Source organism: Cyrtonyx montezumae, unplaced genomic scaffold, assembly GCF_038088225.1.
Source record: "Cyrtonyx montezumae isolate F1298 unplaced genomic scaffold, pur_monq_1.0 scaffold_30, whole genome shotgun sequence".
NCBI lineage: Eukaryota > Metazoa > Chordata > Aves > Galliformes > Odontophoridae > Cyrtonyx > Cyrtonyx montezumae.
Window position 1 is genome coordinate 12,589,831 of NW_027072035.1, and position 18,705 is coordinate 12,608,535.

Genomic DNA, 18,705 nt, shown 5'->3' on the forward strand with positions numbered 1-18,705 from the left:
AGTATGAGATGATCCGGAGCTTCCTCTGGGAAGAAAAAGGGTTAGGGGTCTTGGCAAACCAAGGTTCATTCAATCTGGTGTATCTTCCTGACACATGGTTGAGTACCCAGAAATTACTTGTACTAGTCCAATTTCTCTAATTGCTTTCAGAGCTAGCTTAAGTTTGTTTAAATAAAATTTATCTGCTCCCAGTAATTATTCTCTTCAGTGCAGAACCACTTCTGTTTCAGATTTTCAGGGCAAGGAAGAAAACATATATGAAATCTTAGTTCCTTCGGTTAGAAATCATCCTAAGTATACATTCAGTGTAAACTGTCTGAAAGAAGAAACTTTCCCTCAGTTCAGATGGATGTTTTCCCTATAAATTGAACGAATGTGTGTAATTTTAGATCCCAAATCAAATACTGAACCAAAACCAATTTATCAGAGTCCTTTCATTATCTGAAAATAAAAGGCAAGGAAAATAGCTGCCATAAACAAGGAATTACTTTAATTTTAATGGCACACTTTGTGGCATGACACTAAATCCCTTTGCTCTATCCATCGTTTCACTTCTTTGGTTTGGAGAAAAAAATAATAATAATTAAAAAGAAAAAATTAAAAGAAAGTATACATCACGTTAAAGCAATTGCATTTATAAGCGACTCCTGCTGGCAGCAGATCCCTCCACGTGGAAGCACCAGAAGCTCACCTCGCAGCTTCGCTCCAAGGAGACGTAAAGAGTGGAAACCGGTGTTATTGCACGCCAGGGCCAAGGAACAGCTCTGTTCCCGAGCTTGTAGAGGTCAACGCGAGGGGCCGGAGGGCCAGACCCGCGCCCGCGTGTGGCAGTCGGGGGAGACCGGCGAGTGGACGGAGCGCTGCGATGACCGCAGGCGGCTGCGGGAGCACGGCCGCGGGGCCGGGGAGGGAGATGAACATATTAGCGCCGCTCGCTCCTGCCCCTCGCCGGATCGGCTCCGAGACGGGGATTAACGCAGCGAGCGGCCGCCGGGGCGGGATTTGGGTGGGGAAACGGTGGAAAGAGAAGACGGCCGAGATCGGTACCAGCGGCAGCTGCAGCCGCGGTCCCCGCGGGGACGAAGGGATGTACCGGCGTCCACCGACGCTGCCCGCCGCCAACGGGCGCTGCCGAGCTTTCTGCCGGACGGCACCTGGCGGCCCCGTGCGCCCGGCCCCGCCGCGGAGCCGCAAGCGCCCCGCTGGGTCGCCCGAGACCCAGCCTCTGCCACCAGGCCGAGACGCTCCGGTCGCTCGTGGGCATCCCTCGGCAGCGGGAAGCGCACGCGCGGACGCCGAGCGATCGGAGGCGGCGGCGACCGACAGTGCCGGCGGGGATCCCGCTCCCTCGAAGCGCAGCGCAGCGCTGCGTTGCGGCGCCGACCGCCCCTCCGCCGGCACCGCATCGCACGGCACGGCGCGGCGGGAGGGCTGGGCACGTGCCCAGGGGCGGGGCAGGGCGGGGCGCGGACGCCCCGGCGCGATCCAGTCCGGGCTTTGTCTCCGCCTCCGGCGGCGGAGCCGAGTCCCAGGGGCTGGGAGTGGGAGCCGGGCGGAGGCAGGGCAGCGGCGGCGGGCGAGCGGCTCCCAGTCCAATGCCCGGCAGCTTGGGGCTGGCAGCGACTACGCCTTCTTGCCGCGGCACGGCGAGCGCCGCCAGCCTCGGAGTTTTCCTGGAGCAGCCTTTCGCACCAGGAGCACTTTTGGTAGAAGGGGAGCAGGACGAGACCCCGAAATGACTTATCTCCCGAGGCACGGCTGAAGGGGACTTACTGGAGTGGAATCGTAGTGGAATTTGTGTTTGGAGAGGAGTTGCGAACGCTTTTTTTTCTTTTTTTTTTTAATATCTTTTTTTTCACTCCTGTTCCCTCTTTTCGCTCGTCACTGGAAATGAACAAATTGCATTTGCAATTCAGAAAGTAGAAATATTAAATATTCCATCCCCTGGGAAGCACATATGTAGTAATGACAAAGGATTGCAAAGGAGAGAGTGGCTCCAGTTTCCCAGAGAGATCCCCTTAAATGGATTACTAAATGGGACACACCATCAGCTAGTTCTGTCCTCTAGCTGCCCAGATACATGCACCGAAAAGGTACAGTACTCCCCGTCCGTATCCGACGTTTTGGGTTGCGTGGAAAGAAGGCGCCCGGCCGGTGGAGAGCCGCGGGGACGGCGGGCGGCGGCTGCGGCTGCTTTGGCAGCGCCGAAGGCAGGAGGCGAGGAGCCGCCCGCAAGTGCACGCGTTGCACTCGCCGTTGCCACTTTCCAGGCATCTGGTGGCTTTGCCTTTCTTTTCCTTTTTTTTCCCTCATTTTTTTTCCCCCTCTACCCCAAGCTGCTGAACGCGCCGGCGCTCCCCAGCCCACCGGCACCGTTTGCATGCACGGTGTTCGGGCTCCTGTCCTCCTTCCCGGGATCCCAGCCCCGCGCCCAGTTCGCAGCGGGCTGACTGCAGGGGGAGGGGAGGTGGGGGGATTCGCGCGGGGCCGGCTCCGCGGTCACCGCGCGGGGCTGGGAGCTGCTGGGGTCTTTGTTATAAGCACAGTGCGGGAGCTCCGAGCAGAGGCGTAACCCACGGTTTCCGCTCTCCAGTGCGGGGCTGTGGTGGTGTCTTCTGGTTTTGTGGGCTTGGTGATGTGTTTCGGGGTTTGGGTTTTTGTTTGTTGGCATTTTTTTATTATCTTTTAATTTTCAAGACTGATAGAGGCCGGCCACCGAGGAAACTTCGGTTTCCCCCCGGTGCTACCAGCGGCTTTGTTCGCGACGGTGGGCTGAGGCCGCAGGCTCCCCTCCCCACCGCACCGGCCTCCGTCCCCGCGCCCCGTCCCCAGCAGAGGGGCTGCGGGCTGCCCGGCTGCCGCGGCGGGGAGAAGGGACGCTGCCGGGCAGGGCCCTTCCCCGCCCCCTTCCCGGGAGGGTGAGGGCTTGGTCCGCCGCTCCTTCGTTCCCTCTCCTCCTCGGGGAGCTGAGGATCGGCGGAGAAAGTTTTTCTAACGGCGTAAGAGCAGGGCATGCCGACGCAAAGGAGCTGCCGCAGCCACTCTCGGAGCTGGCCCGGCGCAGGCGGCTCCAAGTGGCCGGCAGCGGGCAGCTTCGTGCTGCTGTTGAAGAGGAGAAGACAGCCCCGCTCCCCTCGGCCCAGTCCGTGTAGGGACGGCGGGCGGGGTGCGCTAGGAACCTGCCGCCTCTCCACCCACCGGTTCTGCTGCTGCCCGGGGCGAGGCGTGGTGGGAATAGGCTCGGGTGGTTCCCCCAGGCGGCCTGGGGTCAGCGCTGCTCCGGGCTGTATACACCGCCTTTCCCGCGGAGGGTGGCGGAAAGTTTGGCTTTACTTTGCGTCGGAGAAAGTACCTGCGAGAGCTCGGCCGTCCCACCGCCCCTCCTGCCCGAGGGAGGTGCTTCCTGGGGTGGCCGCCGGCGCGGGAGCATTGTGTGCGCGGACCGCCGCGGCGGTGATGTCCATGTGGATGTGCCCGCGGGCCCTGCGAGTGTCCTGCCAGCAGCGGTCCGGGAGAGCGTCGGGCTGAGCTCGGCAGACGGGCGGCTCTGTCCTTGCTAACAGTTAGAGAGAGAAATTAGTTTTCCTTCCCCTCTCCTGAGCGAATTGCTGCTTTTGAAGTTTGTAAACCTTCACTCGTGTGCCGAGGTTTGTGAAGCACGCATCTTCAGTTGCTGGGGACGAAAAATTATTCGACTAAGCAAAGGCTTTCAGCGGTCCTGTAAGTGATGGTAAAGCACGCTAACTCCTGAGTCTGCAAGATGAACACTTGGTCCTCTGAAGGGGTGGACGCATGGACTATAGGTATAAATAGAGAAAAGCTTAATCTTCACAACCGTTTTCTGCCACAGGGTTGTGTGCATTGGCTTACTAATTGACACAGATGGGGCTAACTTTTGCTTAGTATTGTCTGGCACCCCTATTAATTATTAAGCTAACTTCAAAGATAGTGGGGAAATCATGTCTCTTGTTATTCTACCTCTGCAAAAATTGTGTGTGTGCAATTCAGTGAAGTATTCTCATGTCAGTGTTCTCATGTTTACTTGCCGGGTAAATCCTTTGCCATCAACGTGAGAAAGCCCAGCAAAGTGAGGTTCTTATCACAGAACTTAACAGATTTTGACAAGTCTGTGCCACCTCTCTGGCAGTAGGATTTATGCAGCCGTTATAATATTCAGGACTTCCTTTGCCATTTGTTTTCAGAAAGTGAAATGATCCTGCTCTGATTAACTTTCGTTGTTTTTCTGTTTGTTTGTTTGTTTTTAATGAAACTAACCTTGAGTATTGTGAGGAAAATTGGATCTCCTCCAGCAAACCCTTTTCTTCATGGAATTGCCTCATACACATTTGAAAGTGAACGCTATACTGTCAGTAAGACTGGGGAGGTTTGACACTTAAAAAAAAAAGAAAAGTGCAGTTGCCAAAGCCTTTCAATGCCTAGGGTGTAATTTGGTCTGAAAGGACCTTGCTTTTCATGTGGTAGCTTATTCTAAGATTTAATGCAAACAGAAAATGCACTAACTCTCTTTAAAACCAAACAATTTCCTATGCGTAAAAATGTTGATCTTGGTTCTCTCCCACTCTTCATTGAAGAAAATCTCGGGCTTTCAAGTAAGTTTATCTCAGGAGTGGAACGCCCAGATGAAGTTTCTGCCTGAATGCAAAATGAATTTTAAAATAGCAATTAATACCATAAAGTATAATTGCACTGTTTGCTTTTCCTGTAGTGGGAATCGAGTGCTTGAAGCATGGATGAGTACTTAAAAGGAAAACGAATCATATGGTCACAGATGTTCTGTATATTCTCAATTAGCCTACATCAAAACTGTTATTCTTACTTCCAGTGGCAAAACCAACCTTATGAGATAAACTTGTAGTTCTTGAACCAAAAAATAGCTGGACGCTAATGACTGTGAGAAACATGTTGATCTAACATCTCCAGCTGCTTGAAGATGGAAATGAATATTAACTATAGTCCCCTCCTAATGTTTGCAAATTAAGGAAAGCAGATATTGCTGTGTAGAGTGAAGAAGGAGGTAGGTTGGGTTGGGTTTGGGAGAAGGAGTTGTCCTTGCTGACTTTTTTGAGGGGGGGGTGAGGGGGGGGGAACAGAGAGATCAGATTAATGACCTGTGTTAAATCTAGAATAGAACTGTTTGCATTAAAAAGGAAGTAGGTTATTGTGAGCTTGCTTGTGCGTGTTTTGTGAAAGGAAGGAGAAACTTGTCATCTTGTTTTGAAGAGCCATGAACATAAATGCTCATGAAAAGAGTTCACATGGTTTGCAGCAGGAGAGACATAAAATGTTTTTAGATTAAATTGACCTGAGCTAATATATGTCTTGCATCCAACTTGTTTGCAAGAACGAATTGTTACCCTTCCTGGTCAAATGCTTTGTGTATAGTATCTAATTCCCATGCACTACACCAGAGTGCTGAACAGAAACAGCAGGGTAAATTCTGGTAAATGAAATTCTATTCTGTTAGGCACAGCATATGCTAGAGAAAAGTTGAACTGTACTAGAACAGAAGTTTTCAGTATCTTAATTTGATACAGATGCTGCAGTGTTTTACCTCCTACTATTCATTTATTAAGGACGTCAGTCTTTAGCCCTTGTCCTTCCCAGTCTTGCTTACCCAGCTCATCACTGCTTGTTGGAGTAGTTGGATGAAACGAAAGGCAGTTGCTGAAATATTACTCAAATAAGGCCACTCTTTTATCATATGGCTCCCGCTGCTTTCTGGAGAGAATCTATGCTTGGTGACGACCTGAAACTGTGGTCTGAGTTCCTCTGCTATGGATCGAACTTCAGCAGTCAGACTTTGGTCTGCATCTTCTGGACCAAGCAACATCCAACACAAACCTGCAGAAAACTGTGGCAAACGTTGCCTGGGCGGGGAAGCAGGAAAAAAGAGAGGAGTAAGCAATGCTTTCTACTGCTGACCATTTCACTGCCATTAATTCTGTACCTCTGACCACCCTGATGTGCGTGATGAGTAGGGTAGTACTAAGAGACAGCCAGCAGTGGAGTCAGGTCCTGCAACACAGAGCAACCAGAAACAGGGTTTAGTGGCAAAAATAAGCAGCTGAGAGAAAACTCAGTCCTGAAAACGAAAACTCTACATATGCATATTTTCATTTTGAGCCTGTCACATCCACCTCTTAAGTAAGGAACAGATTGGATAGGTTCTGCAAAAGCAGAAGTGCACATCCTGGTTGAATTGCGAACCAAACAGGCCAGGGTCTTCATTTCCTTTATGCTCTGCCTTCTGAGAGAATGAAGCCATGGAAATAGCTGAATGTTAATGTTTATACAGTGTTAAGGGCTATTTAACTGGTCTTGGCAAATGAATCTTTGAGTTTAGGTCTTGACTGCAGTATGACAATTATGGCAGCATGGCTCAAGCACTGCTTTAGAATTTAAAGGGAAGAGTGCCACCTACTGTGTTGTAATTAAACATATTGCATGTCGTGCATGTCTTCTGGAGTTCCCAAGGTGCCCACTTGCCTCTCCTATTTTACCGACTGGATAGGAAAAAATTCAAAATTCCAAGTGATTTGGGAACTAAAAAAAAGAATATCTTGTAACATCAAGATATGCAGAAAGTCTTGGAAACGGTTTATTAAAAGACATGCAGAGATGTATGTGCTATTTTTGTCCCTTCAGACTTACTGAAGCTGTTACCAGTTAATGGTGGGTGCACAGGAAATAGGAAAGGAGATTGGAGTCTGTGCCACCCTGCATAAATTTATCATAGTTTCAGCTTTCATGAGCCAGAGGAACATAAATGAAGCTGCCAGATTTATGTCCTGTGGAATCTAAAGTTTAGATCCACTGTAATTTAAAAATAAATAAATAAACCCAGATGTCACCTTTTGGTAAATAGTTTCTAAAAATGAAGAAGAAAATCAGTAAAAATGCACCGTGAATTATCTCATAATTCACTGTCAAAAAAAGAAAGAAAGAAAGAAAACAACTTCTGATAGTTAACTCTTTCCCAGTATGGAAATGTAGTTATTTATCAGCAAACAGAAGGGGTAAGTTATACTCTGTGTGAATACAGAGTCATTTCTGCGTGGAAAGAATTTCCCCCAGTCCCCAAAGTGTTTCTGTAGTAGCTGAAATAGAGATGTAAAATGAAGAAGATAAACCAGCTATTAGCAGAACTGCCAGTTGCTGTATCTCTGGAGAGAAGACATATGGTAATTCTCTGCATTCTGCAATGACCTTTTTGTTAAAAGTATTGTTAATAATAGGCATTTCTGTATACAGTATTTTTAACAGATACTTAAAAATTCCTTGAAATTCTTATTTCAGACTACCCCGTGCTTTTTGTTTGTTTGTTTTTTGTTTGTTTGTTTGTTTGTTTTAACCACTGTAGACTTTTAATGAGGAGCTTCACACTGAAACACACTTTTACACCATTCGTGGTGTACCGAAGGTAAGCACCTCGAGGACAGGTGCCCACCATTGCTGTTTTCCCATTGGGAAGACTTTGGCTCCTTCTCTCTCTCCCTCCTTCCTCAGGTGCAGCCATGCCTTGGCTTCATGATTGTACCCGTAGTGGTAAGGACAAAAAACATGTTCCTGTACTTCTCTCATCTCTGAAGCCTTTTGTGAAAACAGAATGTTGATTCAACTGGAAATAAGCAATATTTTTATTACATCATTTCATCTTAATCTGAGACCATCTAGTGGATGGAGAGTATGATAGTAGTATTTCTTTTTTTCTGGATATACTAGTGGGAGTTTATGTGCTTCTAAAAAAGGTATTCCTAACCTGTCATCAATTTTGCCATGACCCTAACCGACTTGTGGGGCCTTCTAGTAATGAAAATGCATAGATAACATAATAGATGTAGCAGGGAGTTCCAGTTCAGCAGATGGAAAAAGTGCACTCTTATGTGAATCTCCAGCACAATGGAGATAAACTGTATCCGAATATATTGCTGCCTGCAGCAAACATTCTTTCTACTTTCTTATCTCCATCTACTCACCTTCACTCAGGTATTCTGTATGTTGAGCATTTTTACATATGGCTTTGATAATCTGGAATATGCTGGAGATGTGCTGTATTGGTTCCTTCACTGTTGTTCGTGGACATTTATCTATTACTTGCACCCAGGGCAGTCATTCTTTGAGATGTTAGTGAGAATTTGTAAAGTTTATAGTTCTGTCAATTATTTTCTTTTAGAAGAAAAATAATGTGGTTTTGTTAATGCCTTTTGAAATCTACTTTTTATTGGTAGATTGAAATGGATTTTATGCTAATTCCTTTCACATTCCTGAAATATGGCCTAGCTAGGCACTGTCGCTGGGATCTTCATCAATTAATCATGGAAGCTGCTTTCTTATTCGGTTGCCATAGTTTCAGTGCCTCAGATAGTGTTGGGGCGCCTTGGGAAAGGCTTGAGATATACTTGGACTTGCAAGCCTTGCAGTTATTTTGGCAGTGGTAGAGCTCTGAAGGAGCAGAGAACAGCATCCAGCGTTATTCAGAGTTGGATTAAAAGAGGAAACTTCTGGATATGTCTCTCTGGACCTTGTTATGTGAACATCCAGCTGATACTTACTCCCAAGATTTGCTTTCTGTTTTGTCTTGGTGGTAAAGTCGTGCACTTCAGAGACTTAATGGCTACCTTTATCCACTGTGAGAGCAAGAAGAGCTTTTGATTAGTTCTGCTGATAAATGGTTGGGTAAATTAAGGGATTTAGGGTTTCCTAAGCAATCAAGGTAATTTATTTTACATTCTCTTTTAACCTAGCTTCATAAAACATGACATAGTGTTTGAGACTGAGTTAATGTTTATTGTTTCTATTGTTACCTTAAAGTTAATAAAATGACAATGGGTATGCTTTTGTTAGCTGAAGAACAGCTTGAATTACAAAGTAGCAAAGGGGAAATCAACTTCTGTCAGAACTGATGTTCTTTCAGCACTGTGTTGACATTGGCAGTATTTTTTTAATTATGTTTCAGTATCTGTCTACAAATTCAGCACTAAAAAGTGTGTATTTTCAGAAACACAGAGCTGTTAGTAGTTGGGAATGGCTTTTTTTTTTTTTTTTTTTTTTGGACAAATGAGAAAAGTGGTGAAGTAGTAAATAGCAAGAATTAATCTAGCAAGAAAGTAGCTGGAAGACCATGACTTTTCATCCTGTACTAATCATTAGCAGTTGTGGTTGGCTACAGATAGTGTAAAAATGCAAACGTAATTCACAAGGAAATCAGAGACCTTTTTCTTTTCCCACTGAGGAAAAAAATAAAATAAAATAATCTCTTCCATGAAGCACATGTGTCTAGATATTTCAAATCAATTTCTATTCCGTTTTACATTATAGTGTCTCCAGCATTAAGTGATTTCACTCAAGTTTTAATGAAATTATTTGGTTCTTGCACAGATAATCTTGATAGATATTTTCTGTTCACAAAAAAAAACCTTGAAAATTCTCATCAAACAAAGAATCATCTTAAGAGCTGTGCAGTTTAACTTAAAGAATACAGTATAATTTGAACTAATCTTGAAAATTAGCCACTTTTAAAACTTTCAAAGGGTTAGTTTGCCTCCAAAGACAAATTTTAAAGCTTCATTCTGGGACTTTACTACACAGTCTTGTCAGTTTTTCAAGTGAGATCAGCAGATTGAGAACATGTGCCTATTATTTGTAATCCACCCTCAGGACTCCTACCAGCTGAGCAACTTTGAAGTCCAACACTTTCACATGAATTATAATTATGACAAAGTTTGTTTGCTAGTGGTTATACAGAAAATCTGTATTTCCAGCTTTGAACTCTCACGTAGTTTCTCTTTTGCAGTCTGGCTTTTGCATACTCTGTTGTATATGCATGTTTTATACAAAATGAATCTCACATTTTTTTCCTGTTAAACCCGAAATGGATACATATCTAGCAGACTGACAGTCTGATAGGGCAAAATAATATGCCCTGGGTATTTTATTGTTACATTTAGAAGGGAGCTTGTGGTTGCTAAGAAAATTCTGTGTACTGAAAAGCACTGTGGTCAAAAACAGTAGAAGTTCAAATGCAATTGTTGGGATTTTTTTAATGGTCTTTTTTCTTAGGAGTTTACTACACTTCATCTAGTTTCAGATTAGGCATAGGATCAATTTGTGTATAAATGTGTTTAAGCACTTCTGTAATTTTACACTTATTAACGTTAAAGATTTTCATGTATTGTTTGTTTATTTTTTCATCCCTGAAAAACTGAGATGTGAATGATAAGTAATTGTAAGTGAACACAGTGCAGAGGCTTAGCTTTATCCCTGTAGAGAGTTAGGAAGAAATTCTACTGAAGACCTCAGCAGCAAACCCTTACTTTACTCACGGTCTCTATGTAACCCTCTCAGTTTCATTTATGGTTGGCCATAAGTGTTCCATATCTCTAAGCATCAGTATATGGATCCCATCAAGGAAATAAGATGATTATTACTGGGAAAGTGTTATATTTGTGTCCTTTTTTTTTAGCAACTTTTTAGAGTCTGTTTTAGAAATCTTGCATGTATTGAGTAGCATCCCAGTGCCACTATGCTTTTTCGTTTTTATCTGCAAGGTGTTTCCTTTTAATTCTGCTGTAGGGAAGTTCAGAATGTTCAGATACGCTGATTAATTCCGTCATGAGATGTGTGTGTTTTAGGGCGGTGTCGTCTTTTTTGCTTTATCCTGTTCTAAGTGTAAGACCTAGAGATACTGCCAGAACACTTCCTTTCCCAAGACTAAAAAAATAAATAAATCCTGTTCCTGTTCATCAGCATGAGTAGTCCCAAATATGTAGCCAACCTGGAGCTAATAGCCTGAAGGCGTGAGATGAAGGATGGTGACTGTGAGAATAATGCAGTTTTGATTTGTCAGGATGTTTTTCTTAGCATGTTATACATGAGTGTTAAAGTATCTACCAGAGGGGAAAAAAACACAACAACAACCAACCCTCTACAATAAAAAGCATTGTGGAATATGTGGAATAAGTTCCCTGGCACACAAGTTTTATTTCCTTTTCAGCTTACCTTTTGCATGTTTCACAGTCTGTTTTAATTTGTGCATATCTGTTGACGTCATAAGCTCTCTCTTGTAGCTGAAATCCTGGAGTTGACAACATCTGCAAAAAAACACCAGTCACTGCCACCTCTAGTGCTTCATGTGAGAGGAGCAGCTCAGCTTGGCCTTTCTGGTAACATCTTGTTGCAATAAATGCTGGTGGTGTGAAGAAGAGTGGAAGATGGGGCTGTTTAATGTCAGAGTGAGAGGTAAAGAGATCTGAAAGAATGCTTGCATTCATTTACTTTCAATAGCAGATCAGTTCTTTAGAATTTTTTCTCCTATAAAAGTTCATGAATCAAGTTTCAGTTAAAACTGATTTAAAAAATCCACTGTTGTCACAGTCAATAGAACTTACTTAAAGGACTTTTCAAGACCTACACATATGCCAACACGTATGATCTCCTCCTTTGTGCCATGCACCCAAAATCTGAATATTTAGATTCCTGCTGTCAGGTTTGTCATCAGAACCAGTTGCGTTACTCATGTAAGACAGCATAGAGAGGTTGGGCAAGGCACAAACATATACGTTATCAGGACATAACTTTTAAAGTGTCGACATCATGCAGGGAAATGAGGGTATGGTTTTGCTTCAGACACTATCTCTATTTATTTCACTAGGCATGGGACTTGTCTAGAAAGGTTGTGCTCTAAGACATTCCTAATAGTGGCCTAACTCTTGCAGACTTCAGTAACTGCTGTTGATTTCTGAAATTTAAGATCTGGGGGAGGCTGGGGGAGGGGAAGTATAAATATCAAAACTTTGAGTAAGGCATTGTTCCACGATGTAATGGCACCTATATTTTAACTTTATAGAATCTGTTGCAGGAGATTTTTTCAGAAGCAGAGAGCCTCCCAGTCGCCAGGCTGTCCTGCTGCTCCACAGCTGTGCTTCCCAGACAACCATTTGTGTTAGCCTGCTGTAACAACTGTCTGCATTTAAAATAATACAGTCTTGTGTAAGATAGAACAAAAATCCATTTATGCAAAGAGGAATGGTTCTTAAGGATTGCAGCATGTGGCATTTACTTAACCATGTTTTCCTTAGATTATATGTTTGAAATACTGACAGAGTGTCCTTGCTGTTGTGTAGTGGCCTTAGAAATTTCTCCAGTTTTCAAGAGAAGACCTTTCAACTTCTGACACAGTTTCTAAATCCAGGGCAAAGCTAACTAATAGCATACAGTCTAAAGGAAAAGAATCTGGGCTTGGTCGCATGCTTTTATGCTGAAAGAGAGCAATGCTCATCTTTTAAAGCTTTCCTGCAGCTTGTTCAACTGGGCTGTTTTGTTGTGAAAATAAGTAAGGGAATACACTCTGCTTTTTCCTTTGCATGTACCCTGCCCTCTTGTGTTTTAAAATCTCAGTGCAGACATTTCAGGCATCCAGATGATAACTGGCATAGTGAAAAACATTAAGCAATAACAGGAAGTGATGGACACAAGCAACAGTCTTCAAAGGCTCTGTGTTTTTATGTGTGTGTTGTCTTTCTGTTTACAGCATAAGAAGCAGTATAGCTTTCAGCTTTCTTATGCAGACACAGAGGTGTTTAAAAGTGGGTTATTCAAACTGATGTACAGAAAAGCCCTTGGAGTCATTTCACATCATTGGGTAGAAGCCATAATGCATTTGATTAAAGCAAGGCACGTTGCCTGCACAAGTAGTTGCTAACAAGATTCTTTCACATTTTTCATGTCTTAGCCCCACTTTTACAGAAAACAAATTCATGTTTAGTTTCAGTGGTTGCACAGTTCTGGTCAGATCTGCAGTACGGATAAGATAATCAAACAAATGCAACCAGTTAAATGTAAAATAATACAATTTGTGCCAAGCAGAAACCGTGACTGAGAATATTAGCAAAACGTTGTCCCAGCTTAGCATTCACCTGATCTACCTTGTCCGCCTCCTCCTTAGATTTTTAACAACAGGGAAAGGTGGCTGAAAGCGTAGACCGTGTTAAGACAAATTAGCTGTATTTTTTAGAGAAGGAAAGATAGAAATTCCATCTCTGTTAAGCTGTATTTTTTTCTTTCTCCTGCTCAAACAGGACGGTAGAATTTGCTCCTAGCTGTTAAATAGTTTCTGGCAGTAGTCTTCGCACTTCCCCTTACTTGTGTGAAGTATATTTTATGCAGCTTAAAAGAGTCTTTATATACTCTCATATTTAAAGAGCCTCCAGAATTTAGAAATAAATAAAAAGTTTTTGCAAGATGAAGAACAAACTGCAGCAAATTCACGCTGTGCCAGTGTTTACAAGAAGTAGTAATTCATATAATGCTTTATGTTTAGGAATCAAATAGAAACATGCGGACCAAACTTACCTAAGGCCATTTCAGTTTTCCAATCACTTTTTAACTTCTTGAGGGAAGATGCACTTTTGGATTTTTCTTCAGGTCAGTCCCATGAGAATTCAGTGTTTGCTTCAAGCCCTTTCATTTATATATTGCTGAGATGCTGCATCTTTCAGCCTTCCTCTTCTTAAGAACAGTCATATTGTGAATCCAGAACAGGTAGAATCCACATTACAGCAGGGGGTTCTGGCCATTATGCAGTGACTTCTGGCATTGTAGAACTCAATCCCAAACACTCAAGTCTTAAAAAATTGAACTTGGAGGGAACTGTGTTTTTTTTTTTTGTTTTGGTTTGGTTTGGGTTTTTTTTTGTTGTTGTTGTTGTTTTTCTTTTTTTTTTTTTATTCTGTTTTGATTTGTTTTGTTCTACTTCAAAGCAAGATGTCCACAGACAGATTTTTGGATGTTTTGAAGTAATTCTGCTCCCACTCCTGCCAGTCTCTTGAGATCTACCCGTACAGAGAAATAAGCAGAAGGGCTTAGTTGACTGGTCAAGTTTCCTACACTCATGCTGATCTGGGGGCTGTTGACTTGCCTTCTGTTTTACCCTCATGCCTCTACTGAATCTGCTTTACCAGGTATGGTCTCCTGAGTGCTGCTCCAGGGATCCACTGAATGGGGTTGCTCTTGGTGGAAGACTATTTAGGAAAGGTGTTGTGTTAGCATCCATGTGCTACCATTACTGTAAGGGCAGATGATTTAAAGAAAACTTCTTACTTATAAGATGTATTAACCTCTTATTGTCCTCAATCTGTGTATCAGCATTAGATATGTATGCCTGCAGCCACTTCAGACAAAGTCTTAGGTAGAAAGCTGCTGCCAAGCAATTGGTACTGTGTATGGAAAAAAGAGGATGTGTGCATAAAGAAGGCTCCCAGCTTTTTGGTCTCATCTGACTAAGTCTCACTTCTTAAAGAGGACTGAAAGCAGCCAGTACTTTCCACTATACAACATAGACTTTGTTGGCATCTGTTCCAAATCCTTCTCAGAGGAACCCTGGGAAATAGGGAGAGTGTCTGCTGGAGTGGACGCTGAGTTTCCAGTGGGACCAGTCCAAGGTGAGAAGGGCTTTCAAATTCAGCGGATAAGAAAAGTTGGTTTCTGTAACTGTGGTGTTGAGAAAAAACAAAAGAGCCACTGAGTGACAAGGTGGTTAATTCTAACTAGACAGATTACCTTTTAAGAAAGAGATGGAACACTACATGAAGTGTTGCAAGCTTGTGCTAGAACCTGTGATTTCCTAGGAGCATATGTAATGCTTCCACTGATATCAGTGGGTGTGAAACAGGGACACTGAGTTTAGCCGTGGCTTAAAAAACAATAGGGCATCTTAAATGCACTCCTGTCATTCTCTGCTTTGAACTCCACATACCTTTGTATTATAGTTTAAGATACAAAAATATTAAACATTTTTCTGATCAAGCAAGACTAAATGGAAAACTAAGGACAAGATGTTTCCCTGACCTACAGGAAAATCCTTAATTTTCATTGCTTTAAATTAAATCTGCTAGAGCTCAGTACTTAGTGCTATTTTCTGCATTAACTCAGCAGGTTAAAGGATCGGAAGCTGTGTTGTCCTGCTGAAGGATATGTTGGAGGAGAATAAATAATACAGAATTCATCCACATCAATATTTGTGGTATCTTTGAAGTGTTAATAATGCTTGGAAAAGTTTATATGTCAGGGCTATGAGTAATTTCCATAAAATTGATTTCTTTCTTTCTTCCATAGCAAAACAGCTAAGTTGGCCTAGGTTGAGGTATTGCTATCTTGACCATATATTTTGGACTCTAGCTTCACTCAAAATATTTTAATGAAAGATGAGGTTTCTAGAACCTGGGACTCCAAGGGAACAGTTGCAGGCATTTGTCTGAACTGCTACAGAGGGGGATGGAAATTTTTTGCTTCATGACAGACCTGCTGTTTGCTGTGAAGTGATTCCTTTGTGATAAGAGGCTTTGTTAAGAGTATATATGAGACTAAGACTGAAAAAAGTGTATGTCACAGGAGAAATGAAAGGGACATTGTTTGTCTCTCTGCCTCATTTGATGGAGATTAAGCCCAGAGGGGACTCTCCTGTGTCCCCTTGCCCATTCCTTGCACTGGAAAATCTCACATGAGTCCTTTGACTGCTCTCTCAGACTTCTGGTAGAGAAAAGAAAAAGGGCTTCCATCATTGCCAGGCCTCTCCAGTGATGGGCACCTCTGTGAGGCAGAGATTAGTGCACAGTAATTATAATTAGTAAAGAGGTAGAAGGAGGCTTTGCAATATGTGGATTTTGGAGAGGGTTGCTGAAGGGCTGTGTGGTTTTCTTGTTGCTGGGCCAGTGGTGAGGTTAGGCAGCAGCAGCCTTGTGGGAAGAGCATTGGCATCACCCTGTGCAGCTGGCTGGTCAGCTGTGTGAAACAAGTTAATGGCTTCCATCCAGTTTCCACTCAACTAATAAAACTTCTTTTTAAAAAAAATACTGCACCTGGCACTGTTTGGGAAAATTGTTAGCAGCCTCAGCAGGGAAGCAGAAGCCTAGGTCAGAGCAAAGGTTAAGCTCCCTAAAAGTGAGATTTTGATGCATTGTACCTTTTTAAAAGAGGTAACTTGTGTTTTCTGGGAGGACTGGGCAAGGATGGGAAAAGCTGGTAGCTCTGCAGGCAGCAATTCCCAGGCCCTGTTTGCCATCTCTGGTGGACCTGAGCCTCTTCTCACTGCAGCGAGCAAGGACTTGTCCTCATGCAGATGACAAGAACGGTGTTCTGCTTGGCAGTGAGGTAAGGGCATTGTAGCGAGCATCATCACTTCAAGGCGTGATGCTGGAAGCCCTGACATGTCCAGATGCATGTACCATCCAAATCCTGTTCTCCAGCCAGGGCCTGAACAGCTGCAGAGGTAACGCCTCAGGAGCCAGCGAGGAGTGCTGTGTGCGGGTGGTAGCGGGGCAGTCTGCATGGCTGCCTGCCTGCCTGCCTTGTGGTGGACGTGAGCGATCTGGTATTTGTCACAGGTCTTAAAACTAAGACTGAGCATAAATAACGCACCCTGATGCAAGTGAGCAAAATGTTTTTATAGCCATTTCTAGGAATCAAACCAAACCTAAACCATGAGGGAATGGGCTCTCTGCCATATCCAAAGTTTGTGTACAGAACTTCTTCAAATAAATGCTTTGTAAAAATGATTTAATTCTGCTGTGATTATGAACCTTCACAGACATGCTGTTTCAAATTATCTTTAAAATAAATTTGATTTGCAGCTGCTGTGCCTCCTCGAGCCCCCCTTCTCCCCCCCTTTCTGTTTTGTTTTGTTTTTTTTAAAGGAAAGAATTGAAGGAATCCTCAAATTATTTTAAACAAAGATTTTGTTCTTAATTTCAGCTAAAATTTGACCAAGTATCCCAGTATCAATCAGATGGACGTGCTCATACTTGGATAGGCTGCAAAGAGCTGTCTTTAGTTCAGACAATTTCTTAGTTCAGGGAGCATTGGGGGAGTATTGCTTTCTGTGTGCTGAAGACACTCTGGAAGCTGGCTTACTTGTTAGTGGTGCTGCTGGGTGTCAGACTGCTTGAACCAAGCTGCCGTTCCTGCATTGTAAGTCAAACCACATCTCAAGCTTCACAAGTATTTTCTGTTGGTGGCAGGGTTTGGCCCACAGCTCAGCTGGCTTAGTCACAGCATGGTGCTCTGCAGAAGGCAGCAACATTTGTACATAGAAGATTTGGTTTGAAGGAGGCCGCCCCGGTTAAAGGAGTGAACTCTGTGCAGTAGCTTCTGCAGCTTGGTTTTCCTCTGGAGGTGCCAAATCTCACTTGCTGGGGCAGTGCACTGCAGTGTTCTGGCTGGGTTAGGAGGACAGGTCTCCCCACTCCCAGTTCCTCCAAGCAGCTTTTGGCATGTGTGACTGCGGCATCCTTCAGTGCAATTCCTGACATGAGCAAGGGCTGCAGGCATGGTATGCTGCTACGCAGCTCTGCTAATGAGCTTGAGTGCTAATTAAATAAAATACAAAGTTGGCAGTGCCTTTGATATTTAGTTTCCAGTGTGGCCCTTTTGGCTTGTTTAGAGTTTCAGGGTGGTCCTCGGGGAAGAGGTTTGGTAAGCAGTTGCTGAGTTTGTATTATACTTTATCAACACTGAAGTATTTTAAAATACTCTTTTGTTCCATCCAGGCCAAATAATGCAGTATAATTCAAAAAAGTGAAGCTGAACAAAACTAAACTAGCTATTTAGAAAGGAAAAAAGAAAATGTGAGCAAGTCCTTTTGTGGCATTTGTTAATGCTTTTGTATATGCCACATGTATTTGGAGACATCGGTGATGTCTGGCAGTCACAAGTAGCCACCTTACTTGCACTTTGTTTCCTAATTCTCCCTGAAGATTACTTTAACTGTTTCAGTCTTCTTAAACAGCTTCAGGCAGCTGTCATTTTCTCATCGGAAAAGTAAAGAGAGCAACAAAACTCCCAAAATCAAAGCAGCTCAACTAGGGAGGTAGCCTTGTTACCCACCAAGTGAAAAACTTCCTACCTAGAGGCACATTTATCAGGAGTAAATCTTTTATTTATTTATTTATTTATTTTTCCTAAGGTAGGGAATGGGTTTTAAATCTATGCTGTCACTTGGTATGATAAAGGGCTCATGGCCTGGTAATTTGTGTCTGGATATTGCTCTCTACCAAGCATCAGTATGTACTCTGCAGTGCTCAGGGCAGGAGATTTTCATGCCTCCAGAGGTGAATAGTCTGCTTGCTTCCCTGTTACTTAACTCAGAGGTATCAAAGTGGAAATCATTAATACACCTAAGAAATGTAGGCTGAGTCAGTTTGAGATTTACAGTTTTGAGGTAGTTACTCTTTTTTCCTTTATTCCCCTTCCTGTATAACTCTGTTGACAGATGCTAGCTTGCTAGAGTATTGTAGATATCCACAAAAACATGTAAAATTTTCTATGAATACAGAAATCAGTTTAAACATGGAATAGCACAAGTATTTAACAATGTTTCTGTTCATGAATCTTCTATGGATGTTTGTTTACGTGGATAGCCCAGTAAGTGGACTTCTGGTATCAATGGCCAGTATGGTCATGCCAATAACGTGGTGTTTTGGACAGTTTGGGATGTGGGCCTTGCTCTGCTGTTAGACAGATTGTTTCTTGAGGATGTTTTATGCAGAATGAATGAAAAAAAAAATCACTGTTGCTACTCAGGCTCTTTAACACGATCAAGTCAACAAAATAGCAAAGGAAGAGTTGAGATAACCATATGGTACTTTGGCATTATGGTACTTTTCAGGGATTTTTCATGATGTCATCATCATT

At 43.4% G+C, this 18,705-nt stretch overlaps 1 protein-coding gene across 3 annotated transcripts in view; it reads left to right on the forward strand.

The window, feature by feature from the left end:
• The first annotated feature begins 1,607 nt into the window (after window positions 1-1,607).
• Window positions 1,608-18,705, forward strand: part of SEMA6A (semaphorin 6A) — a 117,344-nt gene continuing 100,246 nt past the window's right edge. For all 3 annotated transcript variants that reach the window (XM_065744302.1, XM_065744299.1, XM_065744301.1), the window contains exon 1: window positions 1,608-2,093. The gene's annotated coding sequence lies outside the window, so the exon portion shown is untranslated. The remainder of the gene's footprint in view (window positions 2,094-18,705) is intronic.